The sequence below is a fragment of the Vulpes lagopus genome, chromosome 11 (genome assembly GCF_018345385.1).
Source record: "Vulpes lagopus strain Blue_001 chromosome 11, ASM1834538v1, whole genome shotgun sequence".
Lineage (NCBI taxonomy): Eukaryota > Metazoa > Chordata > Mammalia > Carnivora > Canidae > Vulpes > Vulpes lagopus.
Genome location: NC_054834.1, coordinates 45,320,139 through 45,336,801, shown reverse-complemented (window position 1 = coordinate 45,336,801; position 16,663 = coordinate 45,320,139). Strand labels below are relative to the sequence as shown.

The window sequence follows — 16,663 nt, the reverse complement described above, 5'->3', positions numbered from 1 at the left end:
GCAGCAAGCAACTTTCCCCTGAATTCGCTAAGGTGATATTGTAATAAAATATCTTTGGTAAAACACATCTCAATGAACAGTGTTCCCTGGCACCCTAGAGGACAGATTTCCAGGAGGTTCCACTTGTGTGGCACCAGAGTGATGTATTTGCCATCCTACCCTGCCTATTCAGCACAGACTGGATCTGAGTCCTGAGTGAGGTCGGAGAAGTTTCTTCCTTTTGTGCTCCATCTCAGACATAGAGGTCAAGTGCTGCTCCCAACATCTGCAATCCCTATATTCTTTAGTTAGCTTTACTTTCAAGCTGCTAATCCCTCATTACTTTAACCCTCTTTTATAATTAGTAATTCTTAAGGTTGACTTTTTCCTTTCTCAAATTACTTTATTGCTTTCTGTCTCCTAATCAGATTTTTCTTGACCACATTATGTAAAATATCAGTCTCGATTCATATGGTTATTTAAAATCAGATTTCTCTTACTTTATTTTGTCTTTAAGACAGTTACAACCATCTGAGATTCTAGTTATCTGTATATTGTCTACCTCTTCTCCCACATAGTAGAAAGGCCATGAGGCATAGGTGCTTTGTTATTTTTATTGCTGTATTCCTTGAACCTAGAACAGTACCTGATATTTACTAGGTATTCAAAGTATATTTGGATAATAAAGGAATATTATTCAAAGATAGTATTTGGAAGGATATGTAAATCAGTCACATAACCCCATTTTGGTGGACATTAATGATTATGACACATGCAAAAATATTCTATATTTAAAAATCTATATAGTGATAAAATATATTTTATAGAGTATTAACATTTTTCTTAGTGTGTAACAAAATGGTTTTTTTAAACTCAGAATTTTTTTCCCGTTTTTATAATGGAAAACTTCTTGATAGAAACAAATTTAACCTATTGCATATTTTAAGACGTCAACTTTTATTTTTCAAATTATGCATTTATTAAATATTTACTATTTCTAAGATTTGTGTTGAGTTTCATTACTGGAAAGGGTTAACAGAGAAAAAGGTGTTTTAATGGTCATTATAATTTTACATCTGATTGTTAATATAAAATTAATCTTAATTTTAATTTTTAATCCATTTTCTTCTGTGAAGATGAGCAAATGTCATTGTGAGCTCCCAACTCTTAGTGGTTGGTACTGGTATAAATGTTTCCTGATTTTCAACACCAATTTAGCCACATCCATCATGGGTGAGGAAGATATCTCTCTCACCCTCCACATCAGACTTCTTTTCACACAATTACATAAAAGAAATCGGTTAAACAGTTTCATATAGACAAAGTGCAGCCTTCTACGAAAATAAATTTAAAAAGAAGTCAAAACATTTGTCTTATATTCTACAACATATTCTTTTTAAAAGACATATTTCTTATTTATTTGGTTATTTTATTTGTAATGTCAAAATAACTGCGTTTTGGCATTCCCTAGATTACTAAAAGTTTTAGGTTCTTTTTTTTCTGTTCAACACTATGTAGAAGCAAATTGAGAAGTCAGTCACTTTTGAGGATTAATCGTACGTGTTTATGCACAGCATTGATGAGCTGTATCATCTCACAAGAATATATAAATGTATATTTATTTCTGACACTTCTGGTTCATGGAGTTTAAATCTCAAGTTTAAAAACAAATTAACTTTCAAAGCTTCAAAGGCAGAATGACATTCATTCTCACTCTACTGAAGCTACATCAGTAGTAATTGAAGAAGAAAATCGTAATGCAGATGTCAAGGCCCCCTGAGCAATAAGGATTCAGCAGGCTACTTAGTGGAAAAAGACTATTGGGTCATAACTTTAATAACTTACACATATCTAGTTTTAATTAGTCCTTGGCAGATTAGATGACCTCTATAAAGCAGTTAAGGAATATTTCTATGCTGTCAGACCATTGAATACTGCCCATGAGCGACACACCACTGCCTCTTTTCCTGGAAAAACACACCTTATTTCAGGATGTACAAGAAAAGGCCCAATTAATCTCTGGCCTTGGTATTTACAGGTTTTAGCCAACTTGCTCAAGTTCAGTTACCTCTAAGCAAATTGTCTGTATCTTCATTACCTCAATTTTTATTTGTTTCTAAATAGCCTTTTCAATGCATGTCACTTTGGTAATCTTCTCTTTATTATTTCTGTAACTATAAAAATAAAGTTATTATTTCTATCTTTTACCAAATCTGATATCATCTTCATTATATAAACCTTCAAGGTTAATATTAATGAATATATATGAAATATAGGTAGGTTTTAATATGTGTAGAATTAATTCTCTGTGATTTTTTTGTCATAACTTTGCAACAATGATACCAGTTTCATGCATTTTTTAAAAACAGTGATGTAATTACTGCCCTTGCCAAGTCTATATTCAATTTAGTATCTATCTCTTCACCATTCCTGAAAACAAAAGTTAATGCATATGCAGAAGTTAACAAAAGAAAAATAATACGAAAAAAAATCATAGAAAAATTTCTTGTTATGAATATCTTTTACTGGGGCAGCCCAGGTGGCTCAGTGGTTTAGCGCCGCCTTCGGCCCAGGGCCTGATCCTGGAGACCCGGGATCAAGTCCAACGTCGGGCTCCCTGCATGGAGCCTGCTTCTCCCTCTGCCTGTGTCTCGGCCTCTCTCTCTCTCATGAATAAATAAATAAATAAATAATCTTTAAAAAAATATCTTTTACTAAAACTTTTCCCCATGTATCTTTTGAAACTCTCTTCTAGTTCCTAGGAAACATTTCTGAAGTTACTCTAAATCTTATAGGGAAAATTTTAAAAAGAACACTTCTCCAAAGTCCTTTAAAATAAGTGTGTGCTTCTAGAACAGCTCTATATTTTCTGAATAGATACTTTAATTACGTGGCTATAAGACTCTTTAGTTTTATCTCCACATGCAGCTTGGGTCCTCACCAGGACTGGCTGCTGATTTTTTCTTTATAGTACATTTTGTTCACTTTAATTTGTTTCCGTGGATATGAAGTGCAAAAAGGAGAACATTTATAAGGAAATCGTATTTATGAGAATATTTGAGAAAAAGCGAAGAAGGAAGAGCACAAGTTGTTCAACAAAACACTGGAGTTAAGCATGTTATTACTAATATTGAATATTCATGTAATATCTACTCAGCAATGTTTCTTACTCTATTTGCTGTGTAATGACATTAATATCACACATCTCTGAGTGTCTCTTATAATAATGCCTTTGTCTGAGTTAAAATTTAACTGTCAGTTTAATATAGAAAACTTCACACATCAAATATCATTTAACATGCAGGACTATACATTGTGGGCACATTTCTACTGAAAATATATGTCAAATAGCCATATATATGTAAAATATATAAAATATATACAAATTAACCATCTATATATAATATATATGCCAAAGAACTATATATAAAAGAACCACATGTGTCAGATAACCATATATATAAAATATATGAAATATATGCCAATTAATATTTATAATATTGAACTTTCTATGAGAGGCTTTACAGAAAGATGTATTGGAGAGAAATTTTGTTTTGATTTGTATTTAATATTATATAGATATATCTGTAAATAATAAATAAAAAGATTCAGAAAAGAACTGTGAAATAGGGCCAGAACAGCAGCCACAAAACTCTGTGATATGTAGAAAACACATTTCCAACCCTTATAGTTAGCATACAGAAAGTCTCTGAAAGCCTATGAAAGAGAATATTGACTTGGTTAGAGATATATCATTAAAGATTGCACTAAGGATGTCTTATATGCATGGTATCATTTTTGTTATGAGTTCATATCATTGTGATTCAGATTACATAATAAATAACATTTGAACAATAATTACAAAGCCCAGAAGACTATTTGATATTTTGGAAATCTACAACTGTAGGTCTCAAGGCTAGCTGGGGATATGGTCCTAGATTTCATAGAACAATAGAACAAATCAGGAAAAATAGAAGATAGTTCCTAACAAAGACATGAAGGATTCATGAGACTTTTGTTCAAAGTGATAGAGGTTTAAAAGCCAGGAGGATTTTAAGTTAGGTAAATGCTCAGAGTTGATTCTTTGGAGAAACTAAGGACCAGAATTGGAAAATATCAAAAAGAAGGAAAGACATCCTGGAAGAGCTGAACAAGAATGTGACCATCCATTCCTTTTAGAAATCTGAGAGCAAAGTCAGTACAACACCTATGAAAGCACTCCGTCCCCAAATAAGGGGCTAAATAGTCACTTTGGAAACTCTAGAATTAATTTCAGATAAAATGATTACTTCTATGTCTCTAAACAGACAAGAAGTAAAGGGATATATTTTAGGCTTCTTCTTAAACACCTAATGTCTTTTCTTCTTTTAAAATTTAAGATCAAGTAGAACACTTTGCTTTTGAATAAATGAGATCCCTGACTATCCTGAGATATCCATTATATCGATGATGATATTGGCAATAATAAAAATGTTGGAGATAGTCAAAATGAGGAGGAGGAGGTGGTAGAAAAGAAAGGAGAGAATAGATGTGAAGGAACGAGAGATGTGGAGAAAGAGGAAAGTAAAGAAAAGGATCACAACTACCTTATATAGTACATCCTGCTATGTATCTACATATGTAATGATTTCATTCCCCCAAAAAGCCTATGAAGTGCTACAATTATCCTTATTTTACCAAGGAATAAATCAAGATAGCATTTTAAAGTAATTCCGATGAATTAAAAATTCTGAAACAATGTTAGACTAATTCCACAAGCCATACTTCTAACAATTATACTCTACACTTTTTGGTAGAATATAGCCAGCCATATTCATTATTCAATCATGTTCAGCAGAAATACATGACCTAAAGTACTTTCTTTTGGCCCCCGATATAAAAACAAAATGAAACCACAAACAGAAAAGCATAAATAGATGGCTACTCTCTCCTATGTCACAAAAATCAAAACAGCAAATAATCCCATGAAAACAAGCTAAAAAATGTGTTGCAAGTCCATGAAGAAACCAGAGAAGGTCAATTTTTAAAGCAATTTTGAACAAAACAGAGGACTAGCTTATGAAAATGTACAATGATGAAGCATGATTTTGGGTTGCTTTGGTTTTTTTTGGGGGGGGGTTGTTTCTTTTTTTTAAATTCTGGATTTTGATAGAAAAATATTCAAGGGAAGGGATGTGCCACTAACAGAGAAAAGGTCTGGCCGGAACATAAAACTTCTCTGGATAGAGAAAGAAAATAAGGTGTTTTTGTTTGTTTGTTTGTTTTTCTTTTTCTTTTTTAGTGCTTTTCAGATAAAAGTACTTATAAAATATTGACTTTTTTATAAGTGAAAATGTAGAAAACAAAAAAAATACATACCATGGAAGAATGAAAGAAGCATTAATGAAAATAAAACTTTATTATTCATCTAGAGAAGAGTAACATTTAACACAGCTAGAGTACTTACATCCAATTTCAATAAATAATAATGAGCTTCTGAGATATTCCCACTGACATATTTTCCCTATTTTTATATATCTATATCAAATAATCTAATAAGGAGTATTTTTTGTTCACAAATTTGTAAATCATTGTTATAAACATGTGAGAGAATTTAAAGATTGATTCAATAAAAATAAATAGCATTACCAAATATACCTCTCTTATTTCAAAATGTAACAGAAACAAACAAATACCTGAAACCAGTAAAGGATTTAGACGTCTGGTTAGAGTGTGGTCTATAGTCTAACAGTAGGAGAGTGAAAGCATTATGCATTCAAATAATATATCACTCAAAGTTTCTTTTTAACATAATGATATAAAAGCCTTAGATTAAAATAATTTAGATTTGGAGAATTAGATCTGTTGATTAGGTTCATTTAAACCTGTTACTAATTCTTGGCATCCTTCTTCAAATACAGATTGAGAATTAAACATTGTGAAGGTCATTTAGTTCTTGCAGCTTCTTTATATTCCTCATTGCAGCTGATCCTCTTGTTCCTTTTCAAATTTTTGAAATTGCCACTGCATACTGTTTGCATTAGAAAATGAAGAAATGGCAAACTTCTATCAGATAACATCCTTTTTACTATAATTTGGGAATATATTCCTCCCTAAATTTGGCAGTTGTAAATAGAGAGTTATTGTCATTGTGTTTCTATTATAGAAAAATCTAAAAGTTTTTAAATTACATTTTAAAATATCCATTTATCCTATATTACTTTATTTTAGAACACTTACCATTACTGGATATTATATGACATATTCTTTATATTGTTTATTTCTCTCTTCGTCTCTATAATCTCAACTCTGTGAGATATGGGGATTTTTTTTTGTTTGCTCTTATAACCAAGAAGCTTAAATACTAGCTGAGATAAATAACTTTTAGAAACTTTTTGGTATAAAATTAAATTTAATATTTAGTTTTCTTCTGTTTACTATTATAAATAATACTATGATAATATATTATAGTAACATTTTCTAATCCTTTTTATAAAAAATTAGATCATTTGCTCTAAAAGTGCAAATATTGTAACAATGTATTTAAACAAAGTATATTATATATACATATATTTGTATATTTAATCATTAAATGATTTGAGGTCTTCGAATTGAAGGACTCTATGTAAGATATGGTTATTTATCTTGCCCAGTGAAATATTAAATCTCAAGCTATATCCTAATAACTGACACACAAAAAAGAATACTGTAAACTTTGATTATTTGCTAAGACTTTTCTTTTGACAAGATATTTACAATCTATATAAATGATAAAAAATAATTCTATCCTTGTTTCTATCCTTGTAGGGTACAATATCAAGCAAATTGAGTTCAAGAAATAAGTTACTGGTTTTTCCTTTTCTTTTGCATAATGTGCTCCTCTACTTGCAAGATGATAAATTACTAGTAATATACAAATACTGAAAATAGCACAGTTAGAGGCTCTGACACAAATAAAAGCCAAGGAAATATAGGTCACAGTGGAGAATAAAAATTCACACAGAAAAAACAAATTAGATTTGAATCATTGAGCTTCAAGTGGTATAACTAAACAAATTCTAGCAAGTCACAGTAGTGGAGTGGGACAACAGATGCAAACATAATTGTGAAGGTGACAGTACAGGTGCCAGTTTCACATTCATAATTCATACCATATACAGTGAATTTAATATCCAATTCACAGTTTTTCTCCATCCCCACATACCAATATAAAGTATCAAAATATACCTCATATAGAAAGTTCAAGATTAGGGATAATCTGAATATGTGACTTGACCATTTAAAAGTATCTTCTAAAAAAATTTAAAAAAATAATTAAAGTATCTTCTAGGGGCACCTGGGTGCTCAGTCAGTTAAGCATCTGCCTTTGGCTCAGGTCATGATCCCAAAGTCCCGGGATTAAACCCCACATTCGGGTCCCCCCGTTCAGCGGGGAGTCTGCTTCCCCTTCTCCTCTCACCCCTCTCATGCTCTCTCGAGTTTTTTCTTTCTCTCTCAAATAAAATCTCTAAAAAATAAAAAAAAATAAAATATTTTCTAATCTTCTCGGATTACAAATTCCTTCTCTTTTATTTTTGTAAATGATTAAGTAAAGGGAAAGGGAAGAAGCCCTCCTCAAAGTTCAAATAACAAATCCTTCCATCAATGTGAATCATTCATTTAGGTCAAATGTCCACCCTTGGTCTAACAATAGTCACCTAGGATTCCACAAGCTGGTTGCTTTAGTCTAAACAGAATCTGGAACTGTGTGTGGGTGACTCCTGTAGAAAGGAAAAAGTCAGAAATGGGTGTGAGATAAATAAACTCTCCCAGGGCACTCCATTTACTCTGGAGTGGGGGAGGAGCTTGACAGTCCTTCCTCTTTAATAATAAAAGAGGCCAGCTACAGTTTCTTAGCATTAATATCACTAGTTCCAAAACACCTTCCGTAAAAACTTTCGATATTAGTCTCTCATAGGACCTCATAATTAATGTTTCTGCATTTTCTTTTTTTTTTGTTTCTGCATTTTCTTTTCTTTTTCTTTCTCCCTTCCTTCCTTCCTTCCTTCCTTCCTTCCCTTTCTTTCTTTCTTTCTTTCTTTCTTTCTTTCTTTCTTTCTTTCTTTCTTTCTTCTTTTTTTCTTTCTTTCTTTCTTTTTTTCTTTCTTTCTTCTTTCTTCTTTCTTCTTTTTTTTCTTTTGAAAGAGAGAGCGAGAGAGCACGTGTGTATAAACAAAAGAGAGAGCTCATGTGTATGGGAGCAGGTGCAGGATTGGTAGAGGGAGACAGAGAAGCTCATGCAGGCTCCAAGCTGATTACTGAGTCAAAGGTGAGGCTCAATCTCACAACACAGAGATCATGACATGAGCTTAAACCAAGAGTCTGACACTTAACCTACTGAGCCATCCAGGTGGATTTTTCTCCCTGAAGAGTAATTTAAACATTGATTTAATTCAAACATTTTATTATTATTTACTTAATGATTTATCTCATTTACTACAGTGTAAGCCTCATGACAACAGGCATGTTAGCTCTTCTGGTCACTGCTTCACTTCTCATTTTAGTCCTTGACTTTTGAAAAATATTTGTTGACTGAGTAAACAAGTGAATAAATGCCTGAGTAAATATATTCAATGGGTTATTATGTATGTAGTTTGCAACTAAATATAATACAGGCTATTTATTGCCATTAATTGTGCCTCTTAGGAAACCAACCCAAACTTGGTGGCTTCAAACAAATGTTATTCAGTTTTATGGATCTGTGGATTAATTGATTAATTGGCCAATGATGAACATATCTGTATGAAGCTATTGCATCTGAAATGACTATTTTCCTTGGGGCACCTAGGTGGTTCAGGTGGTTAAACATTTCTCTTTGGCTTATGCTATGAACTCAGGGTCCTGTGGTCAAGTCCCTGTGTCAGGCTCCCTGCTCAGCAGGAAGTCTTTTCTCTCTCTCCCTCTGCCCCTCACCACTGCCCATGCTTTTTCTTGCTCTCTCTCTCTTTCTCAAATAAATAAATAATTTTTTTAATGAAATGACTGTGTTTCTTTGCAGACTGATGGATTGATCAGCTGAAGGGACTTATTCCAGAATTTGAAGTCCAGCATCTAGTGATAGTAGCTTTTCAGGCCACACTTTATGATACATTAAAAGTGGAAGAGACCTAGCCTTGTTTGCATCACCCAGGCTCCCTGCAGGGAGGCTGCTTCTCCCTCTTCCTATGTCTCTGCTTTTCTCTCACTGTCTCTCGTGAATAAATAAATAAAGTACTTTAAAAAACATATTAAGGCCTTGCTTATTCATGTCTCCTAGCACCCCATCAGCCAAAACAAGACACATGGGCCACACCAAATCGAAAAGATAGAAAAATATACTCCATTGTGTTTGGAAAAAATTAGAAAGTCACATGGTAAAAAACAAAAATGTGTAGATACAGGGTAAGATCCAGTATTGGGGAAAAAAAAAACCCTCAGTCTCTCACCCAATCTTACATACAATCAATATTATTTCTATATTATTAAAGGTCTTAGTTGCCACCACATGTCCCATACCAGAATTAACTCTATCTAGTTTAAGAAGAATGAGATTTATGGGGCAGCTTGGGTGGCTCAGTGGTTTAGTGCCACCTTCAGCCCAGGGCATGATCCTGGAGACCCCAGATCGAGTCCCACGTTGGGCTCCCTACATGAAGCCTGCTTCTCTTCTCCCTCTGCCTGTGTCTCTGCCTCTTTCTGTGTCTCTCATGAATAAATAAATAAAATCTTAAAAAAAATGAGATTTATGGAGAACATTAGGAAGCCTCAGAACTTCTAGAAAAATCAGGGACTCAAGCATGGATACTATACAGTTTGGAAGAACACAGCCTAGAAAGTGACACGGGTCTTCTTTTTTCCAGTATTTTATTTTTGTTTTATACTCTTTGAAATTGTTTTTTTTTTTAAGATTTTATTTATTTATTCATGAGAATACACAAAGAGGAAAGTGGGGGGGGGGTGTGGGGCGGGCAGAGACAAAGGCAGAGGGAGAAGCAGGCTCCATGCAGGGATCCTGACATGGGACTTGATCCCGGGTTTCCAGTATCACTCCCTTGGCTGTAGGCAGCGCTAAACCGCTGAGCGACCGGGGCTGCCCGTATGGTTAACTTTGAAACAGAGTTTGCTCCTTTTGATGATATAATCTTCCATGCAAAGAAATAGTGTGGTTTCAGTGAGAAAATTTTTGCACAGCTTCATTATTTAGAAAACTAAGTGACATGGGGGACCTACCAGTAACATAGCACTAAATAACACATCGGCAACAAAATGGACACCTTTAAAATAATCAAATTTTTAAAATGAACAAAAATAACAAGAAAAAAACTATCAAGTTTCTTTTGGAATGTCAAGAGCCATTCTCTTAAGAAATAAAAATCTACCTAATAGCATCCCTCTGTTTTTCTGAGAAATTTAATACTCCCAGTAGTAAAAAGTATTTTCTTTTGGCTAGAAGCCCAGAAAAAATGGATTCTACAAAATAGATTCAGGTCATTTTTATTTTTAATTTTTCCACCTATGCAGCCTTTATATCAGTATTCTGTCTTTTTTTTTTTTTCAAGTTCTGCTCATCTTGGTTTTGCTCTTTGAGATTAAATAATTTGTGAAGCCTGAAACATGCAGTTTGTTAGCGCTGAATTTGATTTGTTTAGAAATATTACCTACACTTATATCTGAGAGATAAGAGATCCAAAATGCTATATAACAATACTTTGGCTGTTGCAGAGAGCACAGTTGAAGTAGCACATGCAAATAGCCACAGTGTATTTTCAATGTTTCTGATGCTTACACCTAATTTTATAATCGATTTTTTAATTGACCTTATTTTTAAGTGACTCAGTTTTACGTAGCATTTGTTTTATATACTTTAATATTTTATTTATTTATTTGAGAAAGAGAATAAGTGGAGTGCTGAGGGAAAAGCAGACTCCAGGTAGAGCAGGGAGCCTGATGTGGGGCTTCATCCCAGGACCCTGGAATCAGAACCTGAGCCGAAGGCAGATGTTTAACAGACTGAGCACTTCAGGGCCCCTGTTTTATATACTTTGAATTGAAGGCTATATGCACTTCTGTAATTGAGCTAACAGGAATTTGCACCTTAGTCACAGATAGAAACTACACCAGGTGGAACTGTCACACAGAGCAGACTTATTCGCAGCAAATGAGAAATAATTTCCAAAGCTATCCTCTCCAAGCAAGGATGAATAGATTTCTTTTATCCAGGGTTAGGATGAATATTAGGATAAGGGAGCCTTGTCATCATATGTAGAAGTAGATGTAAGGTTTCACACTGGCCTTAAGGAAACATGCCTATACATACATGGTATGTTATGTAAATGAGTATTGTGCTCCTCCTTGGATGGATATTTTAATATTATAATGAAGTAAAAGTAATTGTCAGTCAATACAGAGGTCACTCTGAGGTCTATCTACACAGGTGTGAGTCCAGGGTTTAGCTTAAATTGGTTTGAGTGGTTTGGGCCACTAGGGCTCTTCCTCCAGGCAGCCATTATTGCTTGAGGGGTAGCTTTGGCCTCCATCACTGGGACTTTATGACAATGGGGTCTTTTGCCTGAGTTAAGAGATAAATTGGAAAGAAGGGCATAAGGAAAAATGTGGGACACAGTTTGGTGAACAGTAAGGCAGTGAAGGTCGGGTCTTGGAGTCCAGCTGGTAACACATTGTTTTTATTATTATTATTTAATTTAGAACATAAATATTTAAAACAACAACAAAAATAGAAATTTCATTTCATCCAATTAAATTTCACTCTTTTCCCAGAAATATGCTCTAAGTGATATGTGTTCTTATAGACCTTTACTTGTGTATTTCCATAAGTAACCAAAATGCTTTTTATCTTCATGTCATCATACTACACATACCATTGTTACTCTGCCCCCATTTAAATGGTAATACGTTAATATTAATGGTAATAACCCCTCTAGGGATGGGTCTGGATGGTGGCCTCAGGCAGAAAGGGATAATAACTATCAAACAGTGTTCCTGTGATGGAGATGAGAGATCAAGAAAAGACGATGAAACCTATATCTTTTCCTTGAATTTATTCAGTGAAGACTGTTTTTATATATGGCATATTGATTTGAAAGTCTTTTATAAGGTAGTAGGCACTGGATGTTTCTTTGTTTTTTCTATTTTTTAATAATTAATTAATTTATTTATTTGAGACACAAAAAGAGGCAGAGACATAGGCAGAGGGAGAAGCAGGCTCCATGCAGGAAGCCTGGTGTGGGACTCGATCCCAGAACCCCAGGATTATGCCCTGAACCAAAGGCATATGCTCAACCTCTGAGCTACCCAGGGGTCCCTGATTTGCTAATTTTGCTTGCTTTTCTATTCATGTCAAAAAATGTCAGTGAAAAAAACCAAAACCAAAACCAAAAACAACAAAAAAAATGTCAGTGAAGCAGGATTTACAAATAAACACAGGATGATAAAATTGACTTCATTCTTCTCAGCCCTCTTTCCTCCCATTTAAAAACATTGTTCCATAATTTCTAGAAGATTCACTTGAGTTGATAGCTAGTACTGGATAAGAACACTAACATTCATTCATGTTATTAAATAAAAAAATGTAACTCAAATCATTTAAATTCAAACAATTTCTGATTAAGTAATTCACTCTATTTTACACATAGTTTTTTAAAATTTAATTATCATCACAAATTAGGTTATAATGACTTAAAGACAAGAAGGTAGAAAGGATTATATTATACTGAAGAAGCTAGCTACTTCTATAGATCTGAGATTTAACCAAGGGGCAAAAAATTAAGTAATTGCTCCTGTGGGGTGCTAGGATTGGACGGGGTGAGCTCTAAATGTGGGGCAATCCAATTGGGTGGGAACCAGCAGCATGAGTGTGAAAGAATTCATCCAAGAACAAAGGAGGGAGAATTTATTAAATACACTGCAAGGAAGCAGCAGAGAATGTTACAGGATTTTTTTCTCTGTCGGTGCCCATGGTTCTTGGTCACGTCGTTTCAAACAATGAAGAGGTAGGACCAGACAGAGTGGTGGGCAGCAAAGCTAGGTTTCCTGAGCGATAGTAAAGTGATAGTACAAAGCTCCCAAGGAGGAAGGGGACCTGAAATGGTTGCCACAGGAGTTCTAAATCTAGGAGGTTTTATGGGCTCGTTGGTGAGCTGTTTTAATCTGATTAACCCTCCCTACACCTGCCACCTGATCAGGTTTTGGTCACACGGGAAAGGGTGAAGGTCTCCTTCTAGGGTGATGTAAAATCCTCTTAAGACTTTCTTCCTCTTAGGTCAGAGGCCCCTTGTCCCTACCTCCCTTCCTTCCAACTATCCTTGGAAAAGATAGCAAATGAGAGACTGTGATGAGGTGGTGGTGAGGGCAGTGGTGAAAGGTGTCAGATGGCAGAGTGAGGAGGGAGTATGGGGATGTATGGCAGTTTTCCCTTTTCTGTAATTTTAGGAACTGTGCTTGGTTGTCATTGATCAGTTAGGGCCTATGGCTATTTCAAATTGGGCCACTTAATGAGTCTGTTTGCATTCAGCTCAGTGGTCACTGTGGGGCTCTTCTGCTTTGCTTAAGTTTCCATTGCTGAAGCCTGTTGCCTAAAAGCCCCAACAGCTTCTAGGAAGACAATGATGAATTTCAAACACACTTTTCCATTCTCCATGCTGTGGGAAATTATCCAGTACTGATTCAATGTGAATATTCTACTAGGGGCCATATCAATGAGCTCTGAAAAATAGAAACATTCTGAGAATATTTAGTAGACTAAAATCCCAAATTATCAATGCACATAAACATAATTCTTCAGGTTGTGACAGGAAAACTGAAGGGTCCCCATGAAAAAAAGCTTTGTTTTTGTTTTATTTTGCTCCTTTTCCTGCTTCTGTTCTTGCTAGGATATGTATCCCCTGCCTTACACACAGAGATCTTAAAAAACAGATAATGTATGTCCCCTTTGTAAAGGTCAAGGAATTAATAATTTCTTTGGAGTCTCCCAGCACAATAGATAACATCTAAGGAGTGACTGGATGGGTGTTGTAAAGGTTTTCGAAGACTCATCAAGACCCCTGGCTTTAGGGCATAAGTGATTTATGGAGAACTTCTAAACCCTTGTCTTTGTTTCCAGATTACTAAAAAGACTTAACCACCAGATCTCCATCCTCAATAAAAATTCCAGGCCCTGGGCAGCCCGGGAGGGCTCAGGAGTTTAGTGCTGCCTTTGGCCCAGGGCCTGATCCTGGAGACCCGGGGTTGAATCCCACATCGGGCTCCCTGCATGGAGCCTGCTTCTCCCTCTGCCTGTGTCTCTGCACCTCTCTCTCTCTCTCTCTCTCTCTCTCTCTCTCTCTCTCTCGTAAATAAATAAAATCTTAAAAAAAAAAAAAAAAATCCAGGCCCCAAGCAAACATGACACTCACCCTCTTTTACTTTCTGAGACTCTTGGATGCTCTGTCCGCACCTATAGGCTCTCTGTATTTTTTTTTCCCCCCACTAAACTTTTGTTTTAATGGGTCTCAAAACTCTGTGACAGATTTTTGGCCAAGTTATTTTCATTAAAAAGTACTGATTTTAAAAACTAATAACTTAAAACTGCCACACATGCACAAAAAATCAAATGGTCCACAAAACATTCTCCTTTCCTTCTGAAGGTTTTACAATGCATTGTTACCATTAACCAATCTTTTACTATTAAACTTAAATGGCCAATTGACAAAAACAGTTCTGAGACTGTTCTTCCACCACTGATTAAGACTGGGGTGGCAGGTATTGGGGATAATATTAATTTAGCCTTCTGAGCTTTCTGGGCAGACTTGGTGACTTTGCCAGCTCCAGCTGCCTTCTTGTCCACTGCTTTGATGACACCCACAGCAACCGTCTGTCTCATGTCACGAATAGCACAACGGCCCAGAGGAGGATAGTCAGAGAAGCTCTCAACACACATAGGTTTGCCAGGAACCATATCAACAATGGCAGCATCCCCAGATTTCAAGAACTTGGGACCATCTTCCAGCTTTTTTCCAGAATGACGATCTATCGTCTCCTTCAGCTCAGCAAACTTGCAAGCAATGTGAGCTGTGTGACAATCCAGCACAGGTGCATATCCAGCACCGATTTGGCCTGGAGGTTCAGGGTAATCACCTGGGCCATGAAACCAGCTGCTTCTATTGGTGGGCCATTTTTGCTGTCACCAGCCACATTGCCACAATGAACATCTTTGACAGATACGTTCTTGACATTGAAGCCCACATTGTTCCCAGGAAGAGCCTCACTCAAAGCTTCATGGTGCATTTCAGCAGACTTGACTTCAGTTGTAACATTGGAGGAAAGGTGACCACCATGCCAGGCTGAAGAACACCAGTCTCCACTCGACCCACTGGGACAGTACCAATACCACCAGTTTTGTAGAAGTCCTGGAGAGGCAGATGCAAGGGCTTATCAGTTGGACACGTTGGTGGCAGACTGCAATCCAGGGCTTCAAGCAGTGTGGTTCCGCTGGCATTCCCATCTTTACGAGTGACTTTCCGTCCCTTGAACCAAGGCATGTTAGCACTTGGCTCCAGCATATTGTCATCATTCCAACCAGAAATTGGCACAAATGCTACTGTGTCGGGGTGGTAGCCAATTTTCTTAATGTAGGTGCTGACTTCCTTAATGATGTCTTCGTATCTCTTCTGGGTGTAGGGTGGCTCAGTGGAATCCATTTTGTTAACATCAACAATTAGTTGTTTTACACCCAGTGTGTAAGCCAGAAGGGCATGCTCATGGGTCTGCCCATTCTTGGAGATACCTACTTCAAATTCACCAACACCAGCAGCAGCAATCAGGACAGCACAGTCAGCCTGAGATGTGCCTGTAATCATGTTTTTGATAAAGTCTCTGTATCCTGGGGCATCAATGATGGTCACATCCTTGCTGATCTCGAATTTCCACAGGGAGATATCAATGGTGACACCAAGTTCACGTTCAGCTTTCAGTTTATCCAAGACCCAGGCATACTTGAAGGAGACTTTTCCCATATCAGCAGCCTCCTTCTCAAATTTTTCGATAGTTCTTTTGTTGATCCCACCACATTTGTAGATCAGATGGCCAGTAGTGGTAGACTTGCCTGAGTCTACGTGTCCAATGACGACAATGTTGCTGTGAGTCTTTTCCTTTCCCATTTTGGTTTAGGTTTAGTGGTGATTTTCAGGACACCTGTGTTCTGGTAGCAAGCCCGTTGCAAAAAAGCTCTGTATGTCTTTAATAAATCCTGCTCTCACTCTCTCTCAGCTTATGTTTGATTTCTATGCTGCTCAAAGCCAAAGGACCCTCTTGGCTGGTCCTGTGGAACTCCCCTCTGGGTCCTCAGACCCAGACAGCTCCATCAAAGTCTTTAGAACTTTATACTCAAATGTAGATGATTTGACTTTTGACAATAAAAGTTCTGTTTTGATATTTAAGTCACACTGCAATGTCTTGCTGTCTGTGGTAAATTCTAAGTCCTCCTTTTGAATGTATAAGTTTGGAGTCACACCAAGAACAAGCTATACCTTATTGAGCTCTGAAGACATAGACAACTTTGGAAATGAATAAATATCCCTAGAGATATGTCTTGACAAAGTAATAATGGAAAGGTCATGCCATTTCTCATGCAGCATTTGTCTTATTTAATAAGATCTGTGTACCAAAATTAGTTTCAATTACTGATAATTAG

General features: G+C 36.0%; 1 pseudogene; it reads right to left on the bottom strand.

Moving 5' to 3' along the window:
* Positions 1-13,540: 13,540 nt before the first annotated feature.
* LOC121471539 lies at positions 13,541-16,130 on the bottom strand (annotated as a pseudogene).
* Positions 16,131-16,663: the final 533 nt, after the last annotated feature.